The sequence below is a fragment of the Lagopus leucura genome, unplaced genomic scaffold, assembly GCF_019238085.1.
Source record: "Lagopus leucura isolate 7727_CA_CO unplaced genomic scaffold, USGS_WTPT01 Super-Scaffold_100157, whole genome shotgun sequence".
NCBI classification, from domain to species: Eukaryota; Metazoa; Chordata; class Aves; order Galliformes; family Phasianidae; genus Lagopus; species Lagopus leucura.
The window spans coordinates 30086638-30110758 of NW_024962334.1; the positions used below are offsets into that span (position 1 = coordinate 30086638).

General features: G+C 37.6%; 1 long non-coding RNA gene across 1 annotated transcript; it reads right to left on the reverse strand.

The window, feature by feature from the left end:
- Positions 1-5834: 5834 nt before the first annotated feature.
- Positions 5835-13160, reverse strand: LOC122189218. Its single transcript, XR_006181750.1, has 3 exons — positions 13122-13160; positions 7879-7945; positions 5835-5943 (listed from the first exon to the last, which is right to left on the reverse strand). It is a non-coding gene; the product is annotated as an uncharacterized LOC122189218 (long non-coding RNA).
- Positions 13161-24121: the final 10961 nt, after the last annotated feature.

A 24121-nucleotide genomic window follows, 5' to 3' on the forward strand; every position in this document is an offset into this window, starting at 1 on the left:
CATGTCTACCAGGACTCCTAAGTCCTTCTCTGCAGGGCTACTCTCGAGGAGCTCTTCTCCCAGTCTGAATACATATTTAGGATTGCACCAACTCAAGTCCAACACCATGCATTTGGCTTTGCTGAACATCATTAGGTTTACACAAGCCACACTTCAAGTTTGTGAAGGTCCCTCTGGATGGCATCCCCTGTTTGTATCAACTGCACCATACAGTATCTTTTTTTTGTTGTTGTTACAAATGTTTGCAAAATATATTTAAACTGTAAGAAAAAAATGGGAATGCCATTTTAATTACTTAAATTCCAGTAATTAACAACAGAAAAAGGAAACATGCAATAAAAGAAAAAGGTGAAATTCGCTCTCAAATAAAAGGTTAGCACAGAACTCCGTAGCCCCTGCCCTCCACCGTATCTCCTATAGTGTGCTGAAGTTGTTCACAGGCTTGCTGACATGTACATAGGTATATATTTCATCTGATTTCATCTGAGGTATGTCATTTTAACAACTTGCTTATGGCCAAAAATGTCACTGTTTTTTGTGCAGAAATAAAATATGTTTGTTTCAAATTTAAATTTAGCCTCTATTTTTACAGTCATTTTATGTTCTAATTATAACAACCTAATTTGTAAACAACACATGCTGAGGTTTTGACAGTGAAGTTCTGATGAAACACAGAGTACAAATTTTAATTACATGCAGTTCTAATACAGCGAGCACTGCAGCATTTCTGTCATCTTTGAAATGGTAACAAAATGTAAAAAAAAGTTTTTGAAATATGAGCACGAAGGTAATGAGATCAATAAATGTCAGCTAGAAAAAGTAATCACAACTCTAGAGACTCACTAACCTTTCTACAAATTCTAGAAATAATGGACTGGCTTGGGATGAGGAATTCTTTTAAAATGGGAAACAGATATAATTATAAGGGGAAAGTGAGCCAAAGACTGCTGAATAATACCGAAAGCATTGCCTATTAGGAGACAAAATTGTTTAAGAAAAGATTAAGAGTAAACAATCAATATTTTTGCTTTGCCTCCCTAAATCCCCACCAGTATACTTCCGTTTATATCTTATAATTTAAAGAGCAAAGTATGATACAAATACATGTGTAAATCTAGAATTAAAATATGAAATATGACTTAAAGGGTAGAAACAGATAATAGTTTTCCAGACTGATTGCCTGATGCTTCTCTCGGGGAGACAGAAATGTTAGAACATTAATTGATCTCCAGATAAATTCCAGATATTTAACACTCACAAGATTTGATGTTATATATTTAATTTATGCAAACCCAGAGATTAAGCATGAATGAATTCAAGACATGAAATTGTGTGCTACATTTTAATGCCTCGTGGTAAAATCTAACTTCTATGAGAGAAAGCAATTTATATGCAGAGTTCGATTAAGTAATTCTTAAAATGTTGATATTGGTGTTTATTTATTTTTTTAATTATACATGCAGGAAGCATTGAACCTGAGGTGACAAAGCAAGGGAAACAAACATTTTGTCAAACTCACGTAGATGGGCAACAATTTATTTGTTTTGAAAGAATATACTCTTTTTTTCTTTTTTTTTTTTTTTTATTGTTACCACTTATCAAAATACTGCAAAATTCTGTAAGGATTCAGGTATACAACAAATTGATTTTAGGGAAATTGACTTTTAAAAATAGGGAAAATATGACAGGGAAATTATTGCTTATTTTACTATTAAAGTCTCTGTTTTGCCACAGCATTGACAGAGCTTTTTCACACCTAATGTATAGGTAAAAGCAGATGGACAGAGATTAGGATCTGGTAATTGGAGTCCACTCAGTGTTTACAGGCAAACATACAATTTTCTTTATTATGATTTTCATTCATCAAATTGTTTTCAAAACTAACACAGGCATAAAATGAGGTACAGATATTAGCAGTTTATATTTCATCCTTTAAATGCTAATTTGAAGTATCAGTGTAAAAGGGATCCTTACAGAACATACAATGAATGCATCGCGTATCACCATCAACTTTCATGGTCAATGTTTCATACTTTCTGTTTTTCTGTACACCTTGCTGAAATGAAAGGCTAAATTAAGTCCTTTTGTCTAATTCCACACACACGTTTTCAGATTTTCTTTGCTTTGAACTTTTTTCATTTTTTTGAGAAGGATTGCTCACATATACATGTGTACGTATCACATTTTATATATATAAAATATTTGACATGTATGTGTGTATATAGCTATTTATAGAACTGGAGTTCCTAGAGGAAAGCAGCTCTGCAGCTGGGAGACAATCCAGCAATAAGCAGTAGGTTTGTACAAGGATTCCCTTTTGCTTTCAGCATAGAGCTAAAGTGTATTCTGAAAGCTGTGTCAATACACTCTGCAAACCTGTAAACATTAATTCCAAAAATAAACAAACAATTCCTTCCCATCTTCTTTTCACATCTCTACGTGCTCGAGGAGAGTCCCTGTCCAAAGGATCCTCGTGCTGCCATGAGTTTAGAAAGACAGAAAATCCTGATCCAGCTACAATACTGAATCCATTTTCTCCAGAGCCTGAATATAAAAATGTACAAAAAGCCATTGGTATGGCTGACATACAAGACACCCACTGACAGCAAGATGTACATCAAGTGTATTATCAGTTTCTATTGTTAATCCATGAAAACCCTTGCATCTTGGAATACTCTAGGAATTTGAAACTCCTAGTGGAATATTCTTCTTTTTCTGAATCTCACATCACTTCATTCTTCATAAATATTACCAGCCTTCTTGAGATACTCTGGTGGTTCTTTAGGGGTCACTCCAGGAGCACAGTTTGGATTTCAGGTAGGTTCAATTGACCAGGACTTAGCATAACAGTGCTGCAACAAAGAGAATGTAGAACTGTGGAAGGGGAAGTGGGCAGCAACCACCTGTGAATGTGGGAGTAGCCATGGGTACATGGATGCACATTACACAAGCCACGAGTCTGTGTCCTTCCAGGGTAGTTTTGGAAGTTGCTGCCACGTCAAGAGAGCTGACACAGGAGCAGCCCAAAGCCAGCAGCCATAGTTGGAGCTATGCTGAATTCAGGTAAGCAAGAATGTCCCAGCTGTCAGAAATACAGTGTTCATGCCAACTATAACACTGTGATTTGCTTTCTAAAAACCCCAGGTCCCTAGAATCGGAAGGAACTACAGAAATAAGATTGTGGTATACAGCTATAGGTAAGAGGCTATGTTTAAGGATAGCATCTTTCAAGCCTATGATTTTGAAGGAAGGGATTTTTAGCCAAATCCGTTGCTGCCAATAAAGGCTTTATTATGACATACCATTCCCCATACAGGATTACTCAGAGTAGTCCGAAGTCAGGCAGACTGCATAACGCTGCAGAATGATCTTCAGGTGACACAGCAGTAAAGTGACAGAAGAAACTCAATGTCAATAAACACAGAATACCACATTTGAGAAAAATATCTCCAACTATAAATCCTCGATGATGGTTAATTACCTCTTGCCACTCACAGAAGACATTTTGAAGTTCCTGGGCAGGATTATCTAAAAATGCCAATGTATTGCACAGCAACAGCCAAAAACTCCTGTCAAATATTAGCGCTAGAAAGCACTGAAGAGCAAAACAGAAAATCATACACCACCTCTGCTCTAAAAGCAAAGGTGAAATGGCTTGCAAGCTGAGAAGGGAATTATTCTTCCCAGTTTTTCCATATTCTTCCCAATATGAGTTAAGTATAACAAAAACACTGTGAGGATGCAAGCTTAAATCAAATAAACAAACAGTTCCTCTGTATAATCCATCATTAGATTGTGACTTTATTGCTATGGGAGGATTGTCAGGGAAATACAAATGGGCTGACTTCCCTTCCTGCTATTGAAAAGTCCAAACACACATTCAAAGTTAGAGCCTCCACAACAGGTTTCACAGAGTTAGTAGCTCATAAGAGAGCAAGAATAAATGAGAATTTGCTTGGTTTACATTAATTTTCTCTGCTGACCATTGTCAGAGAAAGGATGTTAGACGGCTTGTTACAGAACTGTTTATATGCTTAAACTGTGTGCAGTTATAATTCTTGCTCCAGATGAAGTACAACTTCTTATTTTAAACCCTAGATAGAACTGCCATTCATAGTGGCTTTGATAGACCAGAAAAATCAGGCGACAGGAGTTCTGTGAAGTTCAACAGCGACAAAATCAACTTCCTGCAGCAAGGAAACTGTAACTCCAAAAAAGACCAGGAGGTCCTAGCAGAGAAAGCTGAACTGAACCAGTAATGTACCCCTGTGACAGCAAAGGCTAACAGCATACTTTTCCCCCAGCACAACTGTAGCCAAGAGATCAATGGATGGGATCTATTCCCTTTCTTCTTCACTTGCAAGACCACATTTGAGTAGCAAGCCGCTTTGAACACTTCAGAATAAGCAAAATCTCAAACTATCAAGGTAGAAATTGCAAGCAGCTTCTTACTTAGCATCTAGCTGGCACCTCTGCTAAATACTTAACCTTTTGCAATCACAGCACACAGCATCTCAACGACAGAAAACCAGAAGGCCCAGTATATGGATCCCAGCTGCCAAGCATTCAGACTACCATTCTTGAAGGGCCTTTTCTAGAGTTTGAAACAGCTTCGCTTTTCAGATTGTCTTTATATTACAAAATTTTATTTCAAACTCAAAATACAGATGTATTCATGCTCCTAGTCAACAGCAGCAATGGAAAACTGATGTTTAACCTTTGAAAAACATCTTTATAATTGCAATAGAATTATGATGATTGAAAGTTTCTGCTGCAGCAGGTATTTATACACCTTTAAAATTCTCAATACCTAAACACTGCTAGTAACTGATAGCACTTCTCAAGAAGCACAGTACCTCCCTCACTCCTTGGGGGAAGATGATGTCCTCCCACTGCCAGCTTTGAAGGATGAGGGTTTCAGCTTGGCCTAAGAAGACTGTCCCAGCAGACTGCTGCAAGATGGAGGCAGGGAGAAAATCCCACTGACATAAACTTCCTGGAGCACCTGGAGCCAAGTTAAAACCTGGACAAATCTTTATTACCATATTTTTTTTAAGAGGGACTTTTTGGCAGATAGCATTAAGAAAGATTTATTTCTCAAGTTTACCACAAGATGGAGGTGCTGTAACTCAGAATCATTCATTAAACAGTGAGGAAAATGGTAGGTGTTGTAGAAAGGGCACTATAAAATTTTATGAACACATTTAAGAAAGCAATCAAAAATAATTGTATGCAACCGTGAGATATTATTTCACTAAATTATTTTAAGCAAACTGTATAATGACATAGCAAACTATCTCTGAGCCAGCATTATTTCAAGATGCAGCAGCTTTCTATTTGCATTTGAATTACTGAATGCCGCAGATACTATTCTGAATCACATATCCACTGGAGGTGGAGATGTCTGATAATGTGAATTCTCAAAAGCACCCAAAGTGGTTGCCAGAGTCAGATACATAACCATCCTCTTGGACACATCAACCCAAAATCAAGATCCTTTTTTCTTGAACAATGCCTAGTGCCAGCCAAAGGAGACAATAAAGGATGTTTTTGTCTATAAAATACATAGGCCTAATTGCCCTCACAAGCGTTGGCTCTGATCTTCCCCAGAAGATCCAGGATGGTGTCTGCCATCAGAAAGCTTTGAAACTGCTTCTTATGTCGTAGATATAGTATGGTGCAGTTTGCTGATAATAAATGCTGCTGGAGCAGAGACAAGGCAGCCCTCATTCAGGGTTCCTGTGCAAGCCCAGAAGGGAGGGGAGACAAACTCTCTTCTCCCAAAATCTCTTGCTTCTTAGTCTTCAGAGATAGGGTTTCCTACTGAGCTTTCTTCTAAGAAAAAACATTAAACATTTCCTCTGTTCCATTTTTTTCTTCATATCTTGTTTACCTCCAGTTATCATTTGGCCATTTTAAGGTGGTAAGCAAAATTAGTTGGTCCTGGTTATATTACAATAACACAGAAATTGAAACCATCAGAAATGGGAGCTCCATGAAGATTACCAAGGGCTTCCAAAATTAATGCCTCCTACTTTATTATGCTGGCCCAAAATCTCAGGGCCAGACGTTGGCAGTATGACATAGAAGTTGAACCTTCCTGCCAATATTCCATTGAATTTTTTGCCACATGACAAATGGCAGCAGAGGGCAATCTGACAGAATGGGATCTGGCATGGGAGTGCAGATGAAACAAAGGTGTGGAATTGAACTCCTCCATGTGGAATACAATTGCACCCCATTGACTTTCATTAATGCTTGCTGAATATTTCTGGATACCAAACACTGGATGTGAGCACAGTGAGATGGTGGGTGGTACTTTTCAGCAGTGACAAGAATAACAGTAGTTCATAACCTCTGGTTCAGATATTTTACAAGCAGAGCATGCAGGCTCTTGTTCATCACTGGTAAAAATGAAAAGATAATTGTGGTGACTGTGTTGAACAACAGTGATCTGTAGCTGAGAATTTTCTCTATCAAGTAGTGTTATTATGCTCTACATACCTCCTGTGGTTTTCATAGAAATAAATAGGAAGCATTACTTTTGGAGCAACCTGTACATCTTTATAGTTTCGTAGCACTTGGAAATTTTTGGTTTTCATTGATGCTACATTTACATTAAAAGACTACAACAGTACTGGGAAGTGAACCTTTCTGCATACGCTCTGAAGCCATGGACAAACACTCTGTTTAGGCCCTGCTGCACAAATACTGCCTCCACCTGCACTTACCCCCTCACTGCTCTTGAAGGAGCAGCCATAATCTATTGTCTACTAGTTGCATAGTGCATGACTACAGTATAGTTTTATGTTTTTAGTTTTAGGCAGATTAATTTAAGAAGATTAAAATTCAAGCTCTAAAAACACATAGATATTCCACTAGGATAAGTTATATTTGCATGGCAAGAAAAGCCCAAAGAACTGTAAGAATGTGATTAAGGGCTCTATAACAACGGCATACAATAACTGAAGGCAGAAAAGTTAGTATATGTCTTCACAACAATGAATTAAATATGAACCTCTTAAAATAATTCTCACTCCACTTTGAGTGGATCTTGCAGATATCTAGAAAACAAGAATGTATAATAGATTAAAACCATATTTGATATTTTATTATGAAGCTTCTATATTTTCTACAGTATCTTTCGTTTTCAGCTCATTCTTAACAGTGTGTGGTAAATTGCTAGAGATGTATAGCAGACAAAATCCACATGGATAGGGAATAAAGAAGTTAAATGTATGAGAGATCTCAACTGTAATGCACCTGCTATTCACAATCACAGGCTTTACTTGCAAACTTGGAAAATACCAAATACCATCAGTAATTTGGTTTAATTTCTCCTCTGTAACTCCACAAAATCCTAGAAAAGATACAAAACCAGCACACATTCTTTATTTTGTATGAGTTTCTAAACAAAATCTTTTTAGACTTCATTGCTTTCATGGCAAAACATTTTGCATTAAAATGGGTTCTGACTTATCACTAATATTTAGTTGATTAGGTTTACAATCTAGAAATAATTTAGTGAGGCTAATCTGCATTTACTGATTTTTAAAATAGTTCCAAATAATAACCAACTACAATTAAGTCAGAAAAGTTTACATCCAACTGCTTTTAATCTCTTTAAAGTTACAAGGCACAATTAGAGAAAGGATGATATATACTAAAAATAGATGAACATTGAAGGCTATAAAATTGTCTAATTAAGAACAGACCATCGTTCATCATGAATGGTTTTTACACACTTTCACTTCACACATTTTCAATGTGATGCTTGTATTTCAGAAGATAACTGGTAAAACATTTTTTACGTTGCTTAGAAAAAAGCACAACACAAAACTGATGTTTGATGTACAGATGCTTGTGATGATTGCTCACCTGAAACTGATGACAAAGGAACTGAATTAATATTGGTGATGTGGGACATGTTTGTGCCAGAGGAAACCTGTGGCAAAGACAAGGATGCAAGTCATCCAGATGATAAGTACAATTGTTCTCTGTGCTTCCACAAAACTCTTCTTGTTTTATACAGCTGCTCCTCATCACTGAGCTGCTGGGCAGGCCCAGAAACCCAGCTCTGAGCAGCTTCATTCCTCCTGGAGAGAAGTAACAGCTTCTTCTACTAATATTAGATTCTTAGAAAAGATTCTGGTGATTTGGAGTCCAATCTTGTTCTCATGTGAAACTCAGTTTTGTTACCTGAAGTAATATAATAATTGTGTCTGCAATTGAGAGCTCAAGGACAATACTTGTAATTAGTTATAGTGATGGCAAGTACCTTTTTAAGTCACAGTCACATGGGAATTATAAGTTATATAAACATATGCCTGGACAAAGTTATATAGCTGAGAAGAATACTATTACATGGAATAATCTCATCCATAAACACTATTTCTTACATTAAGAATTTCATGCTTTTTAAAGTGAGGATTATATTACTTAACTTTTACTGATAAAGTTAAAATGCCATACAATTAGAAGAAGATGAGCCTTACAGGTTTATTTATATCCTACCTAATGCAAATGTGAATGTTCTTCTATGCCACATAAATATGCAATTACTTTCTTGAAACTTGCTAAGCTGTGCATCAGCAGTTTCTCATGACAGTGAGTTACACAGGTTGATCATCTCTGAAAAACAATACCCAGCTTCCCCTCTACTACCAAGAAAACCCACACCTCCTGGCAACCACAAGTGAGCATCAAACAGCAAAAGTTACACAACACTACTTTTGACAATTGAAAAGTAAGATCAGTCCTAACACTCTTTCTCATTTTTATGCAGTTCTCAAAAGTTTTATCCTAAAAGGGCCTGAGGAAGAGCGAGGCACAGGAAGTAAATATGGCCCACTTTCAGTAATGCACGCGATGGTAGCAAATTACAGCAGCAACCTACATATAAAGTGATTTTTGATGTGATACTGAAGAATTAATTGTGAACTGAATCCTATATTTTTTTGAGGACATTATCTTTTTAACTAAGCTTTGTTCAAAGAAAAAAGCAAGCCATTTAGTTTGGAAATGGTCAAAATGAAATGGTTTGATTTAACTTTGAACTACCATGATGACCAAATCCCTTGCCAAGAACTGGATGCCATTGTGATAGGAAGCCCAACAACTGTTTGATTGTTAAGATTAGATTTACACTTTGCTTAAATTGATAATAAAGTATCATTATGCAATGATATGGATTTATTTACACTTTATAATGAGCTTCTAAAATTCAGTGGTTTTCACAGTATGCAGGAGCAATTCTGTCAGGTATAAAATACAAACATGAATATTAATGGAATTAATATGGCTTTTGTATGCAGTATACAAAACTGGAAAAATCAAGGGCAAAGAGTAACATTAAAGATAGAAGTCACAGAATGAAGAAATAAATTTAGCAGAATAGTCTGCAATAGGAATGGACTGAAATTCCCAGTGAACACTGCATTAGAATTACCCAGATCAGCTCCCACATGGATTGTCCTGAAGCACTGCATTAGGTAATTGTGGTATTTATTATTAGTAATATGAAGATTACTGGATAGCACTCTATAGTAAGTGCGGTCAGTTATAACTTTCCACTTATACTGCAGCTTCTCATACAAATCCTGCTAGGACTTAGATAAAGGGTTTGGAGGGCATCCTAGAGGTACAAATTCTGATGTATCTGTTACCTATACCCTGTTTAACTCCAGGCAGAAAGCATCTGTCCCAGTGACAAAGCAAAAAAGAGAATTATAGCAACATAGTGGAACACAAAGTAATTTGATGTCCAACACTAGTGTCCAAGATACTAGCACCCTCATCCCCCCATACACACAGGCATTACCAGCACCCTAGGCTATATTTACTTCAGGTAGTGGATATGAAATGGCAGGTACAGAGACAGAGGAGTACATACTCATCATTATGAAGAACAGAGGCCTTCCAATCAAGAAAGCTCTATGACAGCAACCAAAGAAAACAGCAGTTCTCAGAAACTCATGGTAAGAATAAAGAAAGCAGTTGAATTAGAAAGCAAGAGGGCACCCTTGAATGAAACTATGGAAATGTTCTTCTAACTGGAGAAGAAGAAAGGTACCCAATCTGTGCTTTCAAAATAGGAAAACTGAAAATTACAACTGAGTGGGCTGAACAGTTCAGTTCTCACTGTAAGAGAAGATATAGATCAGATTTATCTTAGAGAACTAATCTTAGAGATGGGCTCTGGAAGTCTGACTGTTCTCCTTTCTCATCTTTATTTACCTATTCATTTCCATTAAAAATGTAAGGTAAAGCTCATAAACAGCACCTACTTGCTCACGTCTGGCAATTTGCACAGACGTCTGTAGAGAGCGATCTCAAGGGAACATATAATTTTTAATGAGTTTTTACTTTTTTCCCCTTTTCCATTTCAAACCTAAAAGAATGCAGTTTAAAAGAAAGAATATGGTGTATGATTACATTTAATAAAGAAAAAAAGATCAGTTTGCTAACAGCTTGTTAACAATTTGCTAACCACATCAGTTTTCTTTCCTCAGCCCAAACAGCAGCAAATCAATTGGCTATTGTCTTCATCCAGAACATTTGGACAGATACAGATGGGCCCTATAGGATGCTGATGGCATGCACCTGTTCCAGAAAGCTGTTCCAGATGATCTGGGGTGAGAAGAATGAATCTGCAAGCAGATTCTCTCCCGCAGCAAGGGCAAGGGGCATGTTCCTGGCAGGCAGTCCCAGTAGTGAGGTGTGAAATGTGAAGTTTCATGGAAAGCCCACAGTGCACGTCTCCAGAATGGGTTCACTCACAGATTTCTTGGCATATGCACAGCACTATATACAGCTCTGGCAGGTATCAGTACTATATTACTTGGTAGTATATATACTTCATTCCCTGTGTTCATGCAGTTAGACTTTAGGATAATGGTATCTGTATGAGAAAGACAGATGTAATTGTGTAAATTGCAATTTTACCCCCCCAAAAATGTATCAAATCATTATGCTGAGAATGTGGGTTCAAAAACTGTTGACTTGTAAAGAATTTGGGGCGAGATGCATTGCTAAGCATTTAACTTAAGCAACAGATTTCTTGCTTCTACCTCAGAAGGATTTTTTCTGTATCCTAGTAAATATATATTTAGTAACAGCATCTGCCACATCCAGATACATTTTTATGTGTTTACAGTATTTTTACCATTAGAATTTGAATGCATTTCTGTTTGATTGCATACTACTGTACCATTCTAGAGGAAAAGTGTGCTAATTTCTTCATCCATAACCAATATCATTTATGTCAGCAAAAAGATTACCAGCCCCTCAGTGATTCATCCTATGTCCCCCTTCTGTGACTAACAGTCTGTAAGAAAGTATCATTCTGTGATAAATGTCAAAAAGCATGCTTTATCTAAACAGCTCAACATACTCTACTGACAGAAATTAGTTAGGGATAATTTATACCCTTTGGTGGCCGAAGCAATCTATGAGTTTTCTTAAATTGCTTTTGTCTCCAAAATAAACTCAGTTGACTTGACAGCATGAAGCAGAATTTAAAGCAGTATTTTATAAATCTGTCACTGAAGATTAGAGTAATCTTTAATTTACAAATGCTGCTACCAGCTATATATGTTTACTTTGCAGAGCTTTGAACATTTAAGCATCTCTCATGACTCTTAACAAAAACCAGTCACAACCTCACAGAAAAAGAGTAACTGGGGCCAGAAACTGTCAGAGCAGCTTCTGTAAATCCCCACTCATTGATACTTTTCTGTACAGTTGAACCATGGAACATGCAAGGGCAGCCTACAAACATGGAAAAAGGGAAAGCTATAATCACTAAACTCAACCTTTCTTATTCACCCATAAAGCTCATGTCTCACATGTTTCCACTACTGCTTTCCTCTGGCTTTTCATTTGCCTTACTCATGTCCTCAGAGGATACTTGTACTAAGGCCACTTCTCTTACTAAGCTCTAGCTTTTGGTTTCTCTCCACTGCTCCCCCTCCTTGCTCATACAAATGCAGGTTAAATCTTTTTTTTTTTTTTTTGAATGCATTCAAGTTGTCACTACCTCATCTCTCATGCAATTGAGAAACTTGAGAAGTCCATACAGTTGCTGACTTCTAAAAAGAACTGGTTGTTCTGTTCATGGAGAGAAACAAGAACTCTACTAGTTTCAGTTTAAGGTTGACATAAAGCAGATGAAATAAAACCCACATTTTTAAGTTGAGGGAAATAATTTTGAATCAAAGAAAACATGCTCATCTAAGCCTTTTAATAAAGCAAAAGACTAAGCTGACAAGCCAATTTAAGCAGTGTTTAGAGTGAAAGCAGGCCCTGCACATCCATGCTTATGAGTTTTCACCATCATACAAGAATCCATACGTAACACAATAGAAAGTACAACAATGACAGCAGAGCAGCAAGATTCTAAGCTGCAGCAAGTGAGAATTTACTCAAATCCAACAACCTTAAACACAAAGGAAAGAAAATACCTTCAGAATGCTTCAAATACACAGGAATCTCAAACAAGGCAGCCTTACCTCCACTGCCAACCCTTAAATGAAGTCTGGGAAGAGGTGGATCCTGGCTGCACCCCTTGTGATCATTTAGCTGCATTGCATACACCTGAGCTCCCTGGGCTGGCCCTGCCTTCCTCCCAGGTGCTCAGTCACTGGTTCAAGCTGTGACTTAGCATTTTTGCTATACCACCACACACAGAAATAATTTTCATCTTCCCATAATATAGTGCTGAAACATGACTTTACTATTATTAGTGTATGCAATATTCAGAGCATGAGGCCTTCCAATTCCTCAGTTGAATTTTGGTGGAAGAATTAAATGCTCTTTTAGACAGAGGAGGAAAAAAAATAAAATAAAAGGAATGACTCCTCGAGTATTTACCTATAATGTGAATAGAAGAAAGATTGTGTATTGGAATCTAACCTTTAATCTCTTTCTCCTTTCTGTGCTTAATATATAATGAAGCCTTATCTTTTTAAAATCAATAAACTTTGCATCTGTACAATCAAGATGTTATAATCACAATATAATTGTATAATCAACAGATATCAAGATGTTATAATCACAATATAATCAAGAGAATTAGGCAAAGTAGACAATGATCACAAAAGAGAATAAGTGGAAGAGCTTACCCTTCAGCTGAGCTCACCAGAAGACTCCAATAGAGGCAATCTCCAGAAGAGATCCTTCCCCTCTGGTAGCCAGCTCTTAAATAGGTCCAGGAGGGGTGCAGCCTGGCTCCACCCCTTCCGGCAGCACAGGTGAATTGCCTTCACCTGTGCTCCTCTGGCTGACTCATGGCTCACCTCAGGTGATCAATCAGAGGTTCAGGCCGTGACTCAGCAGTTCCCATACAGCATCCAAAGAAAAATCACTGTGTTGACCTGCATTTCCAAAAAAGACATTTGTGCTTTTATTTATCTTACAACTAAGTTGAAGACTTTCTAGATGGAATTTGCCACATCTACAATTGTACAACATTATAAGGTAGAATAGAAGTAGAAAACTATGACATACACATATTGGAAAAATAGCTTTTCTAGTACATGTATTTAATATAGGTATATCCTGAACCTGCTTCAGCTGAGGTCAACAGGAGTTTTTCTTTCGATGTTATCGGAGTCAAAACTATGCCTACTTAAATTTCTTGGTTCTGAGCAACGCCTATAAATTTATGGAGATCTTCAGCTGAGTATGTCTCAGTCTTTTGTCTAAAACCAGTCACAATGCATAGGAAAATAATTCATTTAGATTGGAGTGCTTGCGTGCCTAGATCATGGCCTTGTTCCCTTGCACTTTCTCTGGCTGTTATACAGGGATACATGAATGGAAGTTGTATTTATTCTGTACCATCACATCACCTCACCTTGTAGACACGCTTTGGACTAGGCAGTAATTGAATAATCAACTATAACAAGTCTGACAGCTGATATTTAATCATTGTACGTTACACTTAACTACAAAAAAAAAAAAAAAAAAAAAAAGTGCAAGTATTCTGTGAACTGTATTGTAGCTTTATTAAAGTTCAAATATAATTGCTAATATTTGGTGACAACACTAACCCAATGTTTGTGTAGTTATCACTTAAAATGAGGTTGAAGCAGTTATTTCATGCCTTTGATTTCCACAGCTTTAACACTCAGTCTCTGGCTGATGGAGTTACTGGTGCACACAAGCTTTGTACACAGTTTTGCACTGCTCGCATAAAAACAGACTACAGATAGCAACTGCACAGTGGTGATTTAATGGACAGAACTGTGCATATGCGAGTGAAGTTCTACCACTGATCTCATAAAGCTTTCTTATTTCATGCTTTTTGGATATCAATGTCCAATGTCCTCTTTCAAGGTAGTCAGTGAATCGGTCATCAAGAAAGTGAATGAGACGGTGAAATACCTTCTTATGTAATCAAACTTTGACAATGTTGAACAATTCTCACTTTTCATCTTCAGGTCACACAAGTGGCATCTATATGATAGGAAATTTTTTCCTGTTTGTCTTATCCTGCTTTCAGCTTTCAATCTTCAGAATTAGAGTGCTGTGAAAAAAAAAATATGTAGATTGGGTGGACTAAATCCCAAGTGAGCCCAACTCTAAGTTGGACTGCCTTCTGATACTGCCAGTTAAATATTACATGAAACAGCATGTAATCATGTGATTACAGAGCAGTAATTAATTACAACTTTCTATGGATTCTTGCTCAATGCAAAAGCCTTCCTGGAATGAAGGAGCTTAGAGAAAGTAGTTGTAATCATTTTTGTCTGGAGGGAATAAGAAATCAACCATCACCACAACAACAAATAAAGAATTTATCAACAAAAGATAAAAGATAAAAAAAATAAAGAATTTATCAACAAAAATGTTGATGGATGATGTCACATTCCAGAATTATGGCAAAATTCAGTATGAAGGTACGATATAATAGCATTTGAAGAACATTTCAGTGATTATTCTTGAGAAGGAAGGAAAGGAGGAAAGGAGGAAAGGAGGAAGGGAGGAAAAGATATGAGTTTTTAAAATACATTAATTATGAGTATTACAGTTTGCATACAGAAACTCAAAGATACAGAAACCATTTTAAAACTGACTGAAAATACTTTGTTACAGTTTAATTATAGTACAAGTAGACATATTTTAATTAGGCAATTTTCATAGTATAGAAGTTATGTAGCCAGCTTTTTCAAATGCTGACAGACATTCACATAGGTGTTTGTTTATTTTTAATTTCAATTCAGACAGAAGTCTACTGCTTGAAAATGAAAATGATAAATTCTCAGACATTTTTCTTTGGTATAGGAGCTAGAAGTAACAACTGTTTTATTTCTTCATTGTTTTGTTGTTGTTGTTGTTGTTGTTGTTTTTCCCCAAGTGAAAAAAAACACGTTCTGCTGATTCGGGCTAGAATAATGGTCTTGTCAGAGAAAGGATATTCAAGTTTGATATATTAAAACTTCCCCTCATCATTATCGTATCAGAAAACAGATTGTTTTAAAAATGAGTAGAAGTTAAATATTTTCTACTCCATTGCATTAAGCATTTTAGTCAGCAGCTTCTCAGATCAAATTCTGAGATAATTACAGGGCACAAAAAGACCTTTCCACAAATTCACTTTTTTTTTTTAATAAGTAATTTATTAATGAAAACTGCTACAGATGAAAAAAAAAAAATAAAAGCAATGAAAGTCTCAAAGGCAATACAGCACTGTAACTCAGCAGTGAGAAGCAAGCTGTATGCTCCTGTCATGTATTCCCCTTCCGTCTCAAAGCAGGTTGTGTCATCACAGAGAAAACTATGCAAAGAAATTCAAAGACAAGAGGAGGTCTGAGGACTGCCTTCTCACCCATGAGAACATTCAGGCTTTCAGTGAATCACAGAATCATAGAATGGCCTGGGTTGAAAAGGCCCTCAAACATCATCTAGTTTCAACCCCTCTGCATGGGCGAAGTTGCCAACCACTAGACTAGGCTGCCCAGAGCCACATCCAGCCTGGCCTTGAATGCTTCCAGGGATGGGACATTCACAGCTTCTCCGGGCAGCCAGTTCCAATGCATCACCACCCTCTGAGTGAAATTTCAGTGAAACACTGATTAACACAATTCTACCCACTATTTTTCAAAAACAAGGGGTTGTTTAGATATTTTTTGTCTGTTTGTTCATTCTGAACTACTAGGTAAGATAGATGTTCATTTTACTCAGAACCCGAGCTGTGAGCCTAGCCATGGTGTTCACTTCCATCGTGGAAGTTTGAATTTGAAAACATTAACAGCTAAAAGAAAGGTGATTGTTTTATAGTTTATAATGTAACTTAGGACAATGTGAGGCCAGAATTTGGACCACAGCTTTCCAAGTGTGAGTAAATTCATATTCTGTCTTTTTGGCATTTGCTAACCCCAGACGTCTTTGTTACTCCCTTGCAAAGTTGCAGGATCTTCTGCTCTGTGAATGTGATGCTGAGGCAGCTCTCCCAAGCACATGACCCTAGCAGTAAGCGATGCCCACACGTGTGTTTCTAGGACCTGATACTCATTTAGAAAGTCTGGAGCTCATAGTGACTTTCTTGACAAAGAACAAGTGCTTGTTGTGTACTAAGATGGAAGAAGGGTGGATTAAAGCATCAAAACTAAATAAAATAAAAATGTGACAAATGAAAAAGTACTCTGAATTAAAGGGTAAATTGTAAAATGCAAAGACTGTTCAAACTGCTATTTCATAAATTCTTTTTGAAGACTGGTAAAACTTGACTGTTATTTGGTGAAATAGTTTGAGCTGAAGTAAATGGTGCAGCACAATTATTAAAAAATCTAACATGATCATTTATGTGTCAAAAGAATGAGTAGCAAAGGGAAAGGCAATTTCTCTAGTAAAAAATTGTTGCTTGCTGATGCTTTGCAGACTTATATAAAGCAATCTTTCTACAAAGTAAATAAATAAATAAATCTAGGTGAGCCCACAAATGTACACAGACTCTCGTAGGAACATTATGTGGTGTTTGTAATAAAGATGACCTTGGTACATTACAATACAGGTTAAAAGAAAGCATACACTAAAAATACTATTCTTGCCTGGAACTGTCACAGCCTATAGAGAAGAAAAATATACACCCAGTGATATGATGAGCTCAACTACATACTCAAGCAACACATAAAAGTTTATGACATTATAGGGAATGACAAAACAAGGTTACTGGACCAAAATCTACACAGATGCTTCTGTGTTCACTGGTATTAGAACAATACCCACCACATGTCTGCACAATGCCACTGAATAAAAAGGGCAATACCTTGTCTGATCAGAGATTCATCTCATCATATTCTAGTTCTGGCAATGGCTGATAGAGAACGACCACAAAATAAAAAGATAGGTGGGATATAACAATACTTCCCTTGCAGCCTTCCAGTCCCACATACAAGTGGTATAAGGATTTCTTAAACCAGCAGCACTTCACAGCTCCTGTGCTTTCACTGTCTCACAGCTCTTTCTTCACCCCTTTTGCCTTGTTTATACTTTATAAAGAGAAGAGTGGAAAACAACCAAAAAAGTAATTGCTTCCCCACCAAGTTTTCGGTCAGAAAACGATCTTTTGAAGTGTATCACAAACTGGGATTTGCAGTCTTGGTGTCAGCGTGGATTCCAATGCCAAAGCCTCCAAAATATGATGGGATGCAGAGCTTTGACTTGCAACTGCTCCAAATGCTCCTCAAGATATCACTTGGATGGGAACAAACCTCTTACAGCATTTACAAGGTTTTCAGGTTTTATCCAGAAAGCTAATATAATAAATTTTAAGAAATAAAATTGTAATTGACATTGTTAAATCATGAATGTGCAGAGCTCCGTATTGTTATGAAGCAATGTGAGCTCTGAGTCAAGGACAGTCTATGAGAACTGATATTACAATACACAGAAAAACTGCAGAACATTAATTAAAAACAGAAAAAATTTATTGCCCCAGTATTTTTATATTAATAGATATTTAGCTATAAAGACGAGGTACAAGTATTCTGCCTTTTTAATAAGCCTAAAGTATTGATTTCTCTTTCTTAATTTTTCTCATTTTAATGGTGTACTGATTGTTTTCTTTCATCTGAATTGCAAATATCTTGAACGCCTCTGCTTTGAATTTTAAGTTTTCCTATTTCTTCAACAGTTTTATAAACAGCAAAGTTCCTTTCACGCTCCTTTGTTCAAAGTTCAAAGTTTGCAAAACAATCAGGTTTTCTGGGCCATGTCAAAAAGGGAGCTGAATTAATTCTGTAATTTCTTCTATTAAGGACCAAAATAACATTACAGTAATAGAAGATACAGTGTTTATCTCCACTCAGATTCATCAAAATACTCGTTAATCCCAGCCACTTTAAGTTAAAAAAAAGGAAAAGAAATCTGAAGATGCTTATCTTGAAGTTCTGTAACACAATTAACAGTGAAATGGAATCTCAGCAGAATTAAGTGATCAATTCATCGTGAATCCAGTCACCCACATCCTGAAAAGTCTTTACAGGGCCTTCACCCCAAACAACCTCTGAAAGCCATGTCAAACAGATGTTCTTTGCACCAAATTTGGAGCAAGCTATGGAAGAGCTTGGTCTGGGGTCCAAAGCCAGCTCAAGGAGTGCCCTACAAGTCATTTTAAAGACATACATCCAGAGGGATACGGCTGCAATGGCCTTGCTGATTGCAGTTGCTGCTGGTTGACCTGAAGTAAAAGACACATTCCTCAATATATTCCCACTGAATCCTGAAAGCCATGGGTCAACAAGGTCATGTTGTTTCAGTCAGTGAAATGCATGTTTCTAAACATAAATTGAAAGTGTCATCAAACTGCAGCTTAACTTCTGTAGACAGTCAGTAAAATTATTTGTAGCAGTCTCAAAGATATCTGCCTTTCAATGACTGACTGTTTTCATTAAGATCTCTAAGTCTTCCATTAAGTCTCTAAGGTATGTTCTGTCCTAGCAAATAGATTCTTTCAGTGATGATGAAGTGTCTTTCATTTTTCATTGCTTTGTTTTGTTTTTCTTGGGGTAGGAAAGTGGAAGAGATTAGAGTAAATTCCAGTCCTAATTTTAAAGCCCAGCATAAAAAAATACTATTACTTTGAGAGTAACAGAGCACTGGAACAGGCTTCCTGGAGCTACTGTGGAGTCTCCTCTGAAGGTATTCAAAACCCTCCTGGACAATTTCCTGTTCAAACTACCTGCCTCAGCAGAGGGATTGGACTGGATAATCTCCAGAGATCCCTTCCAACTCCTATGATTCTGTAATTATTATGGGCCCCAATTAACCAGTTCAGCAGCAGGGAAGATGCTTTGTCTTGCTTTGTTTCCTTTTTGTATGTGGGAAGCATTTGTCATAATGATGAAACCACAACCAACTTGAGTTTAATAGAGTCAAGAGCACTCTGTTTCCTTGAGTTTTAACATCTGCAGTTCTGTGTTTCCCCTTGGGAAGAGTCATTGTAAAGCAAATCAATTTCTCCCATATTATGCTCAGCAGAAGAGATTTTTTTTTCCATATTTTTACAACATCAACAATGTATTTAATCTACTGCTTTTTTACCCCACATTTGTGCCCTATTTGTGCTATGAACACAATCATGTGAAGTATAAGCCTTGGTATTTTTATATTTTAAGAAGATGACTTTTAGGAATATGCTGGACCTATTAAAGGAGCAAAAGTGAAAGCTATAATTAAAGTCCTTTTTTTCACTTTGACTAATTACTTTTTGAGAAAATAGTATATACTGTTAAACTGAGAGTATCAAACAGTGACAGTGCTTTATTCTTTTTCCATTTTTGCAGCATATAGTTGATATTTTTGTTTTTACTTGCAGTTTTAATTTTACATGGGCAGTTAGATCAACTGGGGAAAAAAAATTATATCAAGATCTGCTGAACTCCCTAGTGGAAAAAAAGTGAAAGCAAACAAATAAGTTAATCATGGGGAGTGACAAGGAGAGCAACATTACTGTTTCTTATTTCAACTGTTCACAGAAAATACATCATTGTTGCTTCCAGCAAAAGCCAATTGGAATCAGAGATCCCAAACTGTAATAATATTGTCCCTCTGCTTCAATTTTAGTTTAACCACTTATAATAAAATTGCCTCAGCACTTGGATCTTGGGATGTTTTACAGACTGTTGCTCAGAGCATTTTACTGTGCAGTTAATTGAAGCTTAGTCCAGAGCAGTGGGAAGGAGACCAGCGTTGCCCTCCAGGTCAACTAGTAGCACCAGCTGTCACACAAGCTGCTGATTCTTGTCTGTCCATTTCCCTGCATAGAAGGAGGGTGCTTTGTTTTCCTCTGATGCTCTTCTCAACAGGTGGTGAGATCAATTTATTTTCTTCCCTACCGACAAACCTTCAGCCTGTGATGCCACCTTCCAAGGCCTTCAAAGCTTACCCTGCTCACAGCACCACAGGAACTTCAAATTTTGCTGTCATCCCATGTTGGTCTGTGATCTTAGATTTTTGGGAACTCTTCATGGAAAAGTGAACTTTCCTCTCGAAATCCCAGATTAGATGACTTGGCATGCTCTGAATTCATCCCAGTGTGCCATTTCAAGTCACTTCCCAAATGGCATTGTTGTATGTCCAGGAGCCCAAGGCTCTGTGTGTTGGGTAGCATCACCATGGCCAATTCTGGATCCTGAGCAGAAGAAACCTTGCAGAGCTTTTGGGAAATTTAATTGTTTGAGGAACCTTTCCAATGAGGGATAATAGAATTGTACAATAAATTTTTCAGAGAGTAATGCATCTTCGGAAAGCAGTACATCCAAGTTAACACCTCGGATCAGTTCACCAGTACCTTCCAATATGAACAAAGTCCACCAGAAATCAAATGTTTTACTCCACTGTTCTCCATTAAAAAATAAGAAGGATAACTTCCACTGTCAACATTTCTGGAAAATTTTGAATGTGTTTCAATCACATTATCCATTAGAAAAATACTGCACTAGATAATTTTCTGTCCAGAATGTCATGGCAAAGGGACAAAGCCATCTACGTAGTAGTTTTGACTTTTTATATGTTGCAGTGCTTCTTCATACTGACTGCTCCACTTTCAGCATCATCATGTTACATGCTATTTTATGTGGTTGTTCTTCTTTCCAGGCCCATTGAATGGAAAGGACAGGGTTTATTTGGCCCCATTGCCAAGCTAACACATGTTGCAACTAATGTGGATTGCCTGTCCATTGCCACGACAATGGTGTCACTGTGCCACGTGACAAATGGTGATAAAAACAGGGAATTTGGAGCCCAAACGTAGGCTCCAGACTCTGAAAATAAGGGTTTAGTGCTTAACAGCTAGGCTGTGATGTGTAAAATGAAGCCTATTTTTACACTTTCTAGCTGTCAAGAGAGTCTACAGCTTTAGGAAATATTTGTGCCCTGAAAAGGAAGGCCGGTTCCTTGAAATGAGAGTCTGGACCCTAACAGAGCATTTGGACCCTGAGAATAATTTTCTGAACACCAAACTGAGGCCATATGCCCTGGAAAAAGGTTTGGAACCTAAAATCAGGAGAGTGGCCACAAAAGTTTGGTTTTAGAACCTGGAAAAGGGGTCTTTGAGCTCTAAGTTGGAACTTTGGATCCCAAGAATCATAGAATAATTAAGGTTGGAAAAGAATTCTAATATCACCTACTCTAACCGTTCACCTACCTCCAACACTGTCTGTAAACCATGTTCCTAAGTACCATATCTACATGGTTCTTGAACATCTCCAGGGATGGTGACTCCACCACCTCCCTGGGCAGCCTGCTCTAGTGCCTGACCATTCTTTCAGAGAATAAATTTTTTTCCTTATATCCAACCTGAATTTACCCTGGTGCAACTTGAATCACTCTCATCCTGTCTCCCTACCTGGGAAGAAGAGGCCAACCCTCACCTCACCACAACTTCCTTTCAGATAGTTATACAGAGCAATAAGGTCTCCCTCGAGCCTGCTTTTCTCCAGACTATACAATCCTAGTTCTTTCAGCCACTCCTTATAAGTCTCATGTTCCAGATCCTTCACCAGCATTGTTGCCCTTCTCTGAACATGCTCCAGGGCCTCAATATCATTCTTGTAGTGAGGGGCCCAAAACTGAACACTGTACACAAGGTGTGACCTCACTAGTGCTGAATACAGGGGACAACTGCCTCTCTGCTCCTGCTGGCTACTCTATTTCTGATACAAGTAAGGATGCTGTTGGCCTTCTTGGTCACCAAGCATTGACCAAAACCTCCGTATTCTTTTCCTCTGCACAGCCTTCCAGCCACCCTTTCCCAAGCCTGTAGCGCTGCATGGGGTCATTGTGACCAAAATGCAAGAGCCAGCATTTGGTCTTCTTGAACTTCATTCCACTGGCCTCAGCCCATTGATCCAGCCTGTACAGATCCCCCTGTCTGAGGGCCTTCCTACCCTCAGACAGCTAAATATTTCCCCTCAGCTTGGTGTCATCTGCAAACTTACTGAGGGTGCAATCAATTCCCTCTCTCAGATAATCAATGAAGATATTAAACAGGCTGGGCCTCAGTACCAGACCGTGGAGAACACCACTTGTGATCAGTCAGCAGCTTGGTTTAACTTCATTCACCACTACTCTCTGGGCCCAGTCCTCTGGCTAGTTTTTACCAATTGATCAGTGCACCTGTCAAAGATCAGGTTGGTCAAGCAGGAGAATAGGTTATGTTAGAAAAAGGAAGAGCAACTTGGCTAACCATTTTAACTAAGCCACTAATGGAATAGTAAGGCAAGCTTATGTTTGTCATTTGTCACAAAAAAAAAGAAAAAAAGAAAAAGGAAAAAAATAATAGGGAATTGCTCTTCCATTATAGCTTGGAAAAACAGCTAAGTAGAAATATATTTCCCAGCAGAGCAATATCAAACATTTATGCTTTTACAGCTTTGCTCATGTCAGACAATATGGAACAGCATTGCCAAATTCAGCTGATGGAGAAAAACATGCTGCATAGACTAGTCTCAACACAAAATATTAATGATATTGTTGTAATTAATGAAACATTAAATAAAACCAAAAGGGGAAATGATTGTAATTTAATACAACCATGCTAATGGTGCTACATTTATTCAATTCCTTTGCTATGGAATGCCAGGAGAATTTTAATTTTAATAGATAAGTGCAGAAAAATGACACATCTCGACAAACTCTTGCTTACCCATTCTGAGCTGACTTTCTGTCTCTAGTAGAGTCAACCCTTCAAATTAAAATGTATTGCAAACACTCCTTTTAGAGTTTCTAATTTCCATTTGAGCGAATGTTAAGGTTTATCAAAACACAAGAATTTTTACTGATATATTTTAAATGGGAAGAAAATATATTTTAGTACAATAATGCACATGTAAGAGAATTCATATATAAAAGCATAGATTTTTTTCATTTACCCTCAAAATAGTTGAAAATACCATTTGGAGATTTGAGAAATTATCAGGTCAGTGAAAAGCTAAAATATCTCTCTAGTGTATTAATGAGAACAATATCATTATTTTCTTAAACTGGGTAATCTTGAGTTTCTATAAAGCTATTTTCCCATTTCTGTTTCGGTGTCAAGTCACTAGCGCTATTTCAGCTCCCGTAATGTTACAGATGAGCCCAACAACAGGTGGCTGATTGTTTCTGATGCCTGAAGCTCACCCTAGACTGTACTGTGGCATTAGGAATGATGCCAAGCAGAGTCACCAGAAGGAAGAAATGGGATCTGGTACAGGACAAGGCAACAGCAAGCCCCAGAGCAGCAGCACAGTGAGCAACCAAGATAGGAGAACTCAGCCAAGCTGGCCAGCAAGCCAGGTTTATCTCACTCTTCGCCCTTCAAAAGGCCTGCTGAGTGGCTGTAGCCCAGATTACTGCTTGTAAACCTTGATTACACCAGGCAGCTGACAATCACTAGTCCAAAGGAGAAACTCCAACCTCTCCTGCTGCATATATTTCTTTGTCATACCAAGGCTCAGCTGGAGCACTGCTTCTTTACCCCAGCTCTGCATATGCACATTCTGGTGAATATCATATATTCTGCTGTATTTTTCCACAAAGAAAGAAGACTTGGAAGCCTGGAGCCATATTTGCTCCTCTGTGTGCTGGTATTCAAGATAATTTAACTGGGAAGCTGCATATGGGAAGAGTAATACCC